The following is a 10337-nucleotide window of genomic DNA, read 5'->3' as shown; positions in this document are numbered from 1 at the left end:
GTGATGGTGTTCCTGGTTAAAAGACACAAATGTTTTTTAGGAACCAGCCAGTGAACAGAAAGAGACGAGATCAGAAGTCAATACGTGCTCAGAAAACCTTTACCCAGAGGACCATTACATGTTGTATCCTCTCAAGCTACAATATTATTTTCTCCAGAGCAAAATGGAAACGTTTCCCAAGAATTGCCAACTCTGATTCAGGTATAAAAAAAAACTAATTAAACAGCATCCCTGTGGCTTGACAGATAGATTTCTTGGAGGAGGTATTGCCAGATTCTTTGAATAGAGACTGTAATGCAGCCTCCTGGTGGTGTTGGTGGGGTGTGAATGGGGTCAGTCCTTTATTGACAAAAGCCTTTGAAAAGCAGGAGGTACAGTACGTGAAATAATTAGCTCCAGTCTGATGGTGGCAGGGAAATAGTATGCAAGTTGAGTCTCCCTGCTAGAACTTCTGTTCCTGCTTACATTGATAGATTGGTTCTGGAGTCACTTGGTTTAATAGTGTCTCAGTCAGCTGTGAAATGTTTTCCAGTAGGCTTTAGAGCAAAAAGTTTAATAAAAGAAAGTGCTGGAGTACAGATGTAGATGGAGTAGAAAATCTAGTCTGGAAGTGGACTGTGACTTCAGCCTTCTATAGAAAATTAATAGTTCCTTCTATAGATGATTAATAGTTCTCATGCCCAACATGAAACCCTCCTGCTGAGTTTCATTAATAGCTGTGCTAATATTCTGCAGATTTCAATTTTTCTTCATCTGAACGGATTTAATGACTCAAAATTGTATCGATCAGTGCAGGACCATATTTAACGGTCCTCTAAATGTGTAACTCTGTCAGCAGGGACTAGATATAAAGCGTCCCTCCCTCCCTCACAGCTGTTCTCGAAGTTGCTAGTAATGTGCCCTTTCAATTGATCGCTCCTTCCTGCTCGAGTCTGTACCCTGTTATCTATCTATGAGTCATCTTCCTTCCTTGCGTCCCTGCTGTTGCATGCTTAAACAGTATTCCTTTGGTTATTCACTGCTTTTGAAAATCAGTTAGTCATGCCATTAGTTATTATACATTTTATGTAAAAAAGACAGGGCTACTGCAGTTATCAGTTCAGATTTAACTTATTTCTTGCATGTGTTTTTTACAATTTGTTCATTTCCCATCATTACGGTGACAGCTTTTTTAAGAGTGACGATGCCAGAGTAATCCATCCATCCATTTTCTGATGCTTATTTGGTGCTGGGTAAAGTATATTACGATTACAATGGATGAACAAAACCCACACCATCACGTCTAAAGGTGCGATATGTGACAATTATAGTTTAAAAACATGCTAAATTAGCAGCAGAAGGTGAGGAGCATTTTTGACATAATAATGTCTATGTATTGTGCTGCAGAGATACCTACTGATGTTAGCATGCTAACCAGCTAGCCCCGGTCCTACTTCCCCGGTCTTCTGAGCTCCCAGTCCAGACCACTAGATGCATGGCTAACTAGGCTAAATAGCTAATGGCAGCAACAGTTAGTGGTTACGCTGGTGAAATGCTGCCCCCATTTGTTTTGATTATGAATTCGACAGATGGCCAGTTCTTACATACTGCACCTTTATGACACAGCCCCCGAACAAAAATGCTATAAAAGTCAAAACACAGCTTGAAACTTACAAATCAAATCGAGGCTGCTGCTCGTTGCCAAGCCTCAAACAAAATATTCAGGACAACTTCTTGCAGGTGACTTATTTTACTTAGTACAGTAACAGTAAATGTTCTTTTTTCTTAATCTGAGTCAAACTTCATAAAATGTGAGGATATGGTATTAATAAAAAACAAGATTGTTCAGTGTTTCAAAGAAAAGAGAGTTGTGTAAGCCACTTCAAAAACCTGACTCATTTTCAAGCTGATTTATAAAGTAAAGTGTGTGTTTTGGACACAAATTACAACAAAGAAGACAGACACATCAATGTCAGTGTCAGTATCAAATGATAATTGGCTTGTTAACTTTTCTGAAAATGCAACTTCATTCACACACATAATACTCACCAAAACAGTCTTTGTCTTTCCACAATCACCTCTGGTTTGGTTGAAATTAATCCTTCAATTCATTGAATGAGTTTTTAACTGCTGATGCCCGACTCTCTTTCATTCCTCTGCTGCCTCATGCCTCTCCTGTCCCCACCAGCCGTGTCTTCTCATCACTGAAGTTATAGTCCCGGTCAGAGCTGCTGTAAATCACCTCTGTACCTTATCTCCTGTCTTCCAACTAGCATCTGTTGGTCTCAGAGACTGTGTTCTTTCCAAATCTGGTGTCCAGCTGTGTTCACTGGGAGGCCGCAGTTGACTCCCCCGTCATCCGAGGCTGCTGTGCGGGCACACTCCCTTACCTAATAGGGCCACTTGCTCCAGGACTAACTGAGATACTTGCTGGCGGCAGCTAGTCGCTACACCCAGATAGCTACAGCAAAAAGTATCAAGTCTAGTATAGTGAGCATCAGTAAGCAGCTATGCTGCCCTTTATGGCTTTGGAGCTACCTTCAAATTCTTGCCATGTCTTACAAATTACACCTTCCTACCAAAATACCTTCTTGCTTTAAACAGTTATCATGCCTTTTGGTTTCACACAGGACTTGAACCATGGTCGCGTCAGTGAAAGTCCTATGAATGAACTAACAAACCAGCCCTAACCTCCTCCTGTTGCACACTTTCTGGATATTTATACTACGCTCATACTTAACTCCAATCATTGTGGCATTGTTTCATACACCCGTCTACTTTTCGTGCCTAGGCGAGGCAAAGCGCTACACTCACACACTGCCCTCCAGTGGATTGGCAGGTTTATTTCACTCTTTGGCATTAGACTGGGCAGCGCAGAAAGGGGTGAAGGCATTATGACTTTAAGAATTTGCATGGATATAACTGAAGATATACTGTAATATTTTTCTTGTGAACACACCACACACAAACTATATTTATTCTAATGGTGCATATCAAGTGCAGGTGGTTCTGCCCATTTTGACTGGAGCATTTTTGATCCTGGAATTAGTAAAGGTTATTGTGTTTTTCTCAGAGGATTTATCTAGAACACGTGGGATCAAAAAAACAAACAGCATTTGCCTTATCTTTAGCCAGGGCTCACCAATATTTCAGCACACGGGCTTCAAAGGGAGCAACATTCTTTTATTAGGTTAATCATCTTTTCAGTTTCTCTTTTAAAATGGATAGATCAAAAGGCATGGCCGCATTATTATCTGGAATTGTGGAGGAAATGCACATTCAATCAAGTGTGGACGGAGAACTGAAATATAGAGACAAAAAATGTTTGATTGTTATTCTGTGTGTGATGAGACGATACGGGCCAAATCAATATTCCAGAGCCACCCATTTGTTTGAGAGAGAAGTCCATTACGCTCTTTGTCATGAAGTTCCCAAGAGTTGGCCTCGAGCAATATTAATATCATGAATTAGAAATGAAAGGAAGGCAGCAGGTACCATCGAGCTGTTACAATTCATACGAGTGGATGAACACTTAGTGACAGAAGTTGGCTATTGCTCCCTTGGTTGCAGCAATTATACTGCTCAACGGGCACACAATATATAATGAGGGAAACTTCACCACATCTTTGCATGTGTCATCCTCATATATCCTCGCTGCAGAACAGCATTGTTACGCTTGGGAGGATTAACATGACATCCATATTAATGTAAAGCTTTCGCATGCAGGACCAAGTCCATTGTAAGATTTCAGATGAGTGATGCCTTTGAAATCATATTATCTAAAGATGGTAATTTAAGGCAGCCCTTTCATTTACATGCAAACCATGTGGGCAGAATATCTCAGAGCAGTGTGATAACCATTTTTTTTTTTTCCTGTCGTCACATGAATAAGAGGCGCAATCTCCAGAATCATCTATAATCTAAACATAAAGTGAATTTATTTATGTATTCTATGTCTTTCCAGGTTACATTATGGAAATTTTGTACATATAACATATAATTATTCAGTCAGTCGACACAGATCCCTAAGTACACAGAAACAGTAGGTAAGAAAACGCCCAGAGTTGTATTAGTTGTCACAACAGGTCTCTGCAAGAGGTCCAAGTTTAAAGGGTCAAGGCACACAGACTGATGAAAATTGACAGAAGACACAAACATTTTTGTCATCAAAATTGGAGACAAAGTGTTGCCAGCTATTTCTCTCACCGTAGCACTCTTCCACAAAATTACTCAGAAATCAGCAAGCCGATCAATAAAGACATTCTCAGAAAATTAACTCCTGTACATGAGTACTCTGCAGTGACTTTGAGCAAATTGCAGATTCAGGCCTAAATAACAAAAAAAAAAGAAAGTCCTTTTGGCAGTTCATCAGGGCAGCTACAATTTTCTTTACTGGGCACACACAGCATGTCAATCAACATATCTCTGTGGGCAAGCAGAATTTGCAAGTCATCACAGCTCAGGTGTGTTTTAGTCTTTGCGGGTGCTTAACTTACAGTTAAAGAAGGAATTTGAAATTAAGTCAAATACAAAAATGGCAGAGATGTGTGTTCAAGCTTGATCTTAAAATGCAAACTTGAGGTATAGAAGACTGAAGCATAGTTACTAGAGTGACATGTTTAAATCTGGGCTGTTTAGATGTGAAGTTTGTCACAAAGTTATCTGAAATATATATTTTGAAGAAATTGCTGTCCTAACCCTTAAAGGTCCAACTAGAAAGTTAATTTTTGAGTCTCATTCCAGACATGTAGAATACTGACACTTCGGATTGGTGACCCACCCTACTTACTAACCCAAAGCGACAGTTTGGAATTGGGAATGAGACACAAATCCAATTTACTGCTCACTTTAGAGTCGACTATAAAAGGCATATTATAAAGAGAATGGTAAGCGAACAAAAAAGTGACACAGCTGTGAACATTATGATCACTCGATATTTACCTTACAGTTCCTTTAGATAGGACCCAGGAAAGGCTGCCATCTGCCCCATGTGCATGTCCACCATCTGGCTACCTGTACAGCCTGCATCATCACTCTGATGCCAGGTAAAGCCCTCGTCTGGACCGTGCCTGCTTGGGATCAGCCAGCTCTCCTGTGTGTTAATTACTCCGTGTTTACAGCCGAGGCCGATGAAGGTCTCTGATCGTCCAGTCTCTGCGAGAGAGGTGACCTGGATGATGTGGGCCAGGTGCCAAGTTGTTCACGGTGAGGGTGATTATGCTATTGTGTTCATACATTACGGGTAGAGGGTGGACAGAGAGAGGTACCTCTCCTCAGTGGCCTTTTATGTGGTTTAACCAACATCAATAAATTGGTGTACCATTTGACCAGAATTCCTTGTTTAGCCATTGGCACCAACGGTTGTCCTTGGTAGAAAGAAAGGGTTGTCATTCTCTAGATACACCATTGATGCTAGCGCTACCTCTCTTCAAGCTGCGCTCCTAGATTATTCAGTTTCCTTGCTCTGTCAGAGACACTGAGAAAGGCAGCACAACATTGGCACAATTATTGGTGTTACAGAGGGATGGGTCATTAAGACTGTCTGGGTCCATCACACATGTTCACTCTGTCATGACAATCCTATAGAGAACAATGCCTACGATCAAAGCTGCTCATGGATCCGCGTTATGTCTTGTGTTGCTTATTCTGTTACAGCTCAATGATTTTCCTGTCATGCCCATCATCCTTGGTCATCCATGGTTGGTGAAGCCTACACAAAGGCCAATCTGTGGAGTTGGGTGTTGCCATGGTCACCATCTCTGGTCTGGTCTGCTTGGTCACCATCATCTTTCCCCTCTGTTACTTAGGAAATGCCTTCCTAATGTTTCTTGACAGTATGAATACTTGAAAGAGGTACATGCCAAGGGAACTTGAATACAATGTTGGGCCTATACTCAGAAACTTCTTCCAAGCCTTCCTTCCACAGGCCAGCAGTATCTTGTTGACCACTTGCCTTTCCATTTTATTCCCTTACTTGGAGGTTTTGCAGGATGGAGACATTTCAACCTGATTTATTCTTACAATGTTCTCAGAGGACGTGAGTGGCAGATCAAATTCAGCCACCTGAATCACATCTAGTACCTTATCATGTTGCTGGCTTTGTTGGCACTGGCTTACTATTGTCATCTCACAGTCATGATTTTACATTTTTACATTACATTCTTCATGTTTTCAGGTTTCATGTTTTGATTTATGTGTTTGGCTTACCTGTCTTACTTTGTAAAAGTAGCAATTGAACAATCCAAAAATGCATCCTTCATTCAAAATGAATCTTTATGGACTTTATTTTATTGACTTAAAATTTAGTCAACTGGCAATAGACACATTTTATGCCTTAACTTATCATTCTACAGTAAATACTGATTGTACAGTGTAATGACTGTAGTAAAACAACACCATCTGCAAATACATTGGTTGCCAATAAACCCTCGCTCTCACTATGGTATGTGTTCTAAACTGTTCACGGGTAAACAAAAGTCAAATTATGGAACAAAGGAAGACAGTCTGGCATTGCACAACAATAACAGGAAGAGGCATTGTTTTCCCTGGTAGCTATCCCCGGGTAATGGTGGGACAACTAGAATAACAGTGTGAAGAACCCAGTTGATAGAAGAGGCAAAGAAGTCGAGAGAGAGAATAACAGAAACTGAGGTCAAACAACACTGAACAGATGGGCATTCACTCAATGGAGAGCAGCGGTGTTGTGTCAAAGTCTGTTACCAGCATTCTTGTACTAGATCAGTCAGTAACAAAACCTGCAAACTTGTTAATACAACCATGTGTTTTTACTCTGCTCTTTCATAGCACTGAGATCGAGGTTTCTAGGTGAAATTGGGATTTTTGGGGGTTTTTGTTTGCTTTGGACAGTAGCTGAGCTGCTAGCGGTAGCCGTGTTGCTAACAGTAATACCACAGGGAAACATTGGAGGCAGGAAAGTTGAAATGTAGTTTGTCTCTGTTTAAACAAAAAAAAAAATAAAAAATTTAATCTGCAATGATGCATCGTATTCTATGGATTGAAACTGTGTTTTAAACTAACTAAATTGTTAAACAGATGTAATTGAGTAAAAGACACACAAGATTGCCCTCTGAATTGTCATGGTTCATAAAGTACTATAAACTGGAAATCGTGAAATTAGCTTGTTTACTTGTATTCCCGCCTGTTTCCTAGTGTAAGTGAGGGACCAATCTTGCAAGAACCATTACAGAATTGGATTGCAAACTCCAGAGTGAGCTTTAAAAAACATTGCACTTTCCGCATATCTCTTTTTTATGACCATGAATGATATTCACTGTAACTGGCTGATTTTACCACTCCTAGTCAGCACAATTTTATCTTCATTCCAGAAACATTGCTTAGATATAATAATTAGAAGACATTTGCTGTACAAACAAAGTAAATTAGTCCCAGTTATGCTTTCATTTTGTCTCCAGGATCTCATTTCTCAAGATGTACTTTTTTGTGTATTTCGTAAATAAGGTAAATGAATTGTTAATACTGATGACAGTGAATTTCCAGGCGAGTACATTTTTTAAATTGTAGAATACTGACACTTCGGATTGGTGACCCACCCTACTTACTAACCCAAAGCGACAGTTTGGAATTGGGAATGAGACACAAATCCAATTTACTGCTCACTTTAGAGTCGACTATAAAAGGCATATTATAAAGAGAATGGTAAGCGAACAAAAAAGTGACACAGCTGTGAACATTATGATCACTCGATATTTACCTTACAGTTCCTTTAGATAGGACCCAGGAAAGGCCGCCATTTGCCCCATGTGCATGTCCACCATCTGGCTACCTGTACAGCCTGCATCATCACTCTGATGTCACTCAAGATGTACTTTTTTGTGTATTTCGTAAATAAGGTAAATGAATTGTTAATACTGATGACAGTGAATTTCCAGGCGAGTAAATTTTAGATAATTGAGCATTCCTAATGTGCTGTGCTGGTGTGTATTAAAAGAGAAGATGTCTGTGTGAGTCTGAAGAAAGTCTGGTATTATTCAGGCTGCAGCAGTTTTAAACTCAGATAAATTAAACATGTAAACTATGCATCAGCTGTATCAAAATAAACAGAATTTGCCTGACTTTCCCTGAAGATAAAATGTTTTATGTGAAAACAGACCTAGACCCAGTCTCAGTCACCTTCAGCCTGTTTTCTGACCTCCTCTCTCTACTGTTAGAGGGACAGATTAATTAGAAATAGGCTTAAGCCTGGAGGAGACGAATGCTCTGCTAGACAGATGCTGTTTGAACAGCAAACTGGTCTTGGGATATTAAAGAAAGATGAGAAAATTGAACTAATTGGAAATGAAGGACGTATGGGTCGTGGAAGTGCTCCCATGGGACTCGAATAATCTAATGTTTATTTTGGGTATGAGTGAGCAAGCTTTTTCCACACTCTTTCAATATATGTTGTTTGTCATTTTGTTTTGCTGATGTTGTTTTACACAAATAATTCTAAAATCTTTAATGCATCTCAGGAAAGTGCTGGGCAATGTTGGGTTGCTGAAAATTGCTTTGGTTTATTAGTTTTTATTTGTTTTGTTTTTCAGTGAATCATTGACTTGATATGAATTGCATGTATTCATTTGTTATGAGATGTGTGCACATATTTAAAATCAGACTAACCTTCAGTGCTATTGTTAACCTTGCTTTGTCAAATTTTGTGGATGGGTGCCATAGTTATGCTTTAAGCATTCATCTTGCAGGTATGTGACATCTTTGTTCCTGTTTCCTTTTGTGGGGGTTGTACAAACAGCCATCAGTTAACATTATAGTCACCAGGCAACGCATACTGTATAAGGACACCAGACACAGTTCCAACTGTGTATTCCTTGCTTCTCAGATCTGAAATATACAGTAGGTAGGGTATAAGGTATAAAAGATTCCCAGGCCTGTGTGTAGCTGCCATACTCTATTCAGCAAATGATTCATTAATAATGATTGCATTAAAACACCAGGTATAATCCAGGGTTGCAGTGGTGGAAAGTAACAAGATACATTTACTAGTATATTGCACTTAAGTCACAAAGAAGAACCTTGAGTATTGTGTAGCTTTTCAATTCTATCAAATATTCTGCAAAAGGGAAATGTTGTATGTTTTACAGAGAAGAGACCATGATCAGCTTATAAAATACACATTTTCAAAGACTAAACTAGCAGTTCACATCCTTTTTAGCGGGTAACCCTTAACAAGAAAAGGAGGGTCTAACTTGGGGCCCCCATTCACATCACGTCTATGATTGTTCTTCTGGGTTGGCCGTAGGACATGGTTCTCTATGGATGCTCGGAGGACTATTTAATTTTCCCTTCCCACATTCAATTAGCTCTAATGATGGGCATGGCGTAATTCAATTTTTCATTGATGTATCTGTACTTTGTACTTTTGAAGGACCTGAATACTTCTTCCACCACTACAAGTTTGTCAGATCTTTTTCCCTGTAGCGATCAAAATAATATATTGTATATTGATTTCACATTAAGATGACCGTCATCATTAAGGAGACACAAACAAGGATAAAGACAAGGGTTATATATGGATAAATGTTTACGTCTAACCATAGCTCTGGAGTACCATGGCTGCTCTTAACGGACACATTACAATGTCTTGGCTAGTTGCTGTCCACAGGGATCTGTGTTAGTGCCCTCACTCTTAATTAAAACAATAGATAATCCCCAGGCACAAACAAGACTTTGGAAGCACATTTGTTGGTGCAGGGAGTAATATATTGTGCCATTAGGATTCCGTTTTGTATTTCAAACGGGAGTCTCATTTGCTGCTCTCCTAAGGGACCGTGTCCATACTGTGCAGGACCACACTGACAAACTGTTTTTGTTGTTCACTGGCTATACAGTTATGAGCACTGCGAGACCATGCCAGCAGCATATCTAATTAGATGTAATTTTGCTCGGGAGCTTATCAAAGCCCGCTCTGTGCCGCAGCCTCTGCGCTCAGGAACGAATGACATCAGCACATTAAAGAGCTATGCCTGATTGCACTGCTGGATCTTGCTCTGACTGTTTGTTTTTGTCCTTTTGTAGGAAGGTATCCTGACTGTGATAAGTCATATGAGGGTGGTCGCCTCTGATAATCGTTCCGTTAGACAAACCGTGACCTCCCTTGCTTGTGTTTCATCCAGCAGTTTAATGAGTTCCAGCTATCTGGACTGAACAGAATGAAAGCGCTTCCAAAAAAGAGAGGGATGTGACATAGGGTGAAATTGATCAGAAAATGGGCATGATATTATCAAAACCAGAGTGTGTGCAGTTTTATTTTTTTTTATTTTTTGACTTCATTCGTAATTGCCTTTGACGCGGCGACACACATGCACACACACGAGTTTGTATCA

The sequence above is a fragment of the Pagrus pagrus genome (assembly GCF_965226575.1).
Source record: "Pagrus pagrus genome assembly, chromosome: 19".
Classification (NCBI taxonomy): Eukaryota; Metazoa; Chordata; class Actinopteri; order Spariformes; family Sparidae; genus Pagrus; species Pagrus pagrus.
The sequence above is the reverse complement of the archived record's forward strand: the minus strand, read 5'-3'. Positions refer to the sequence as shown.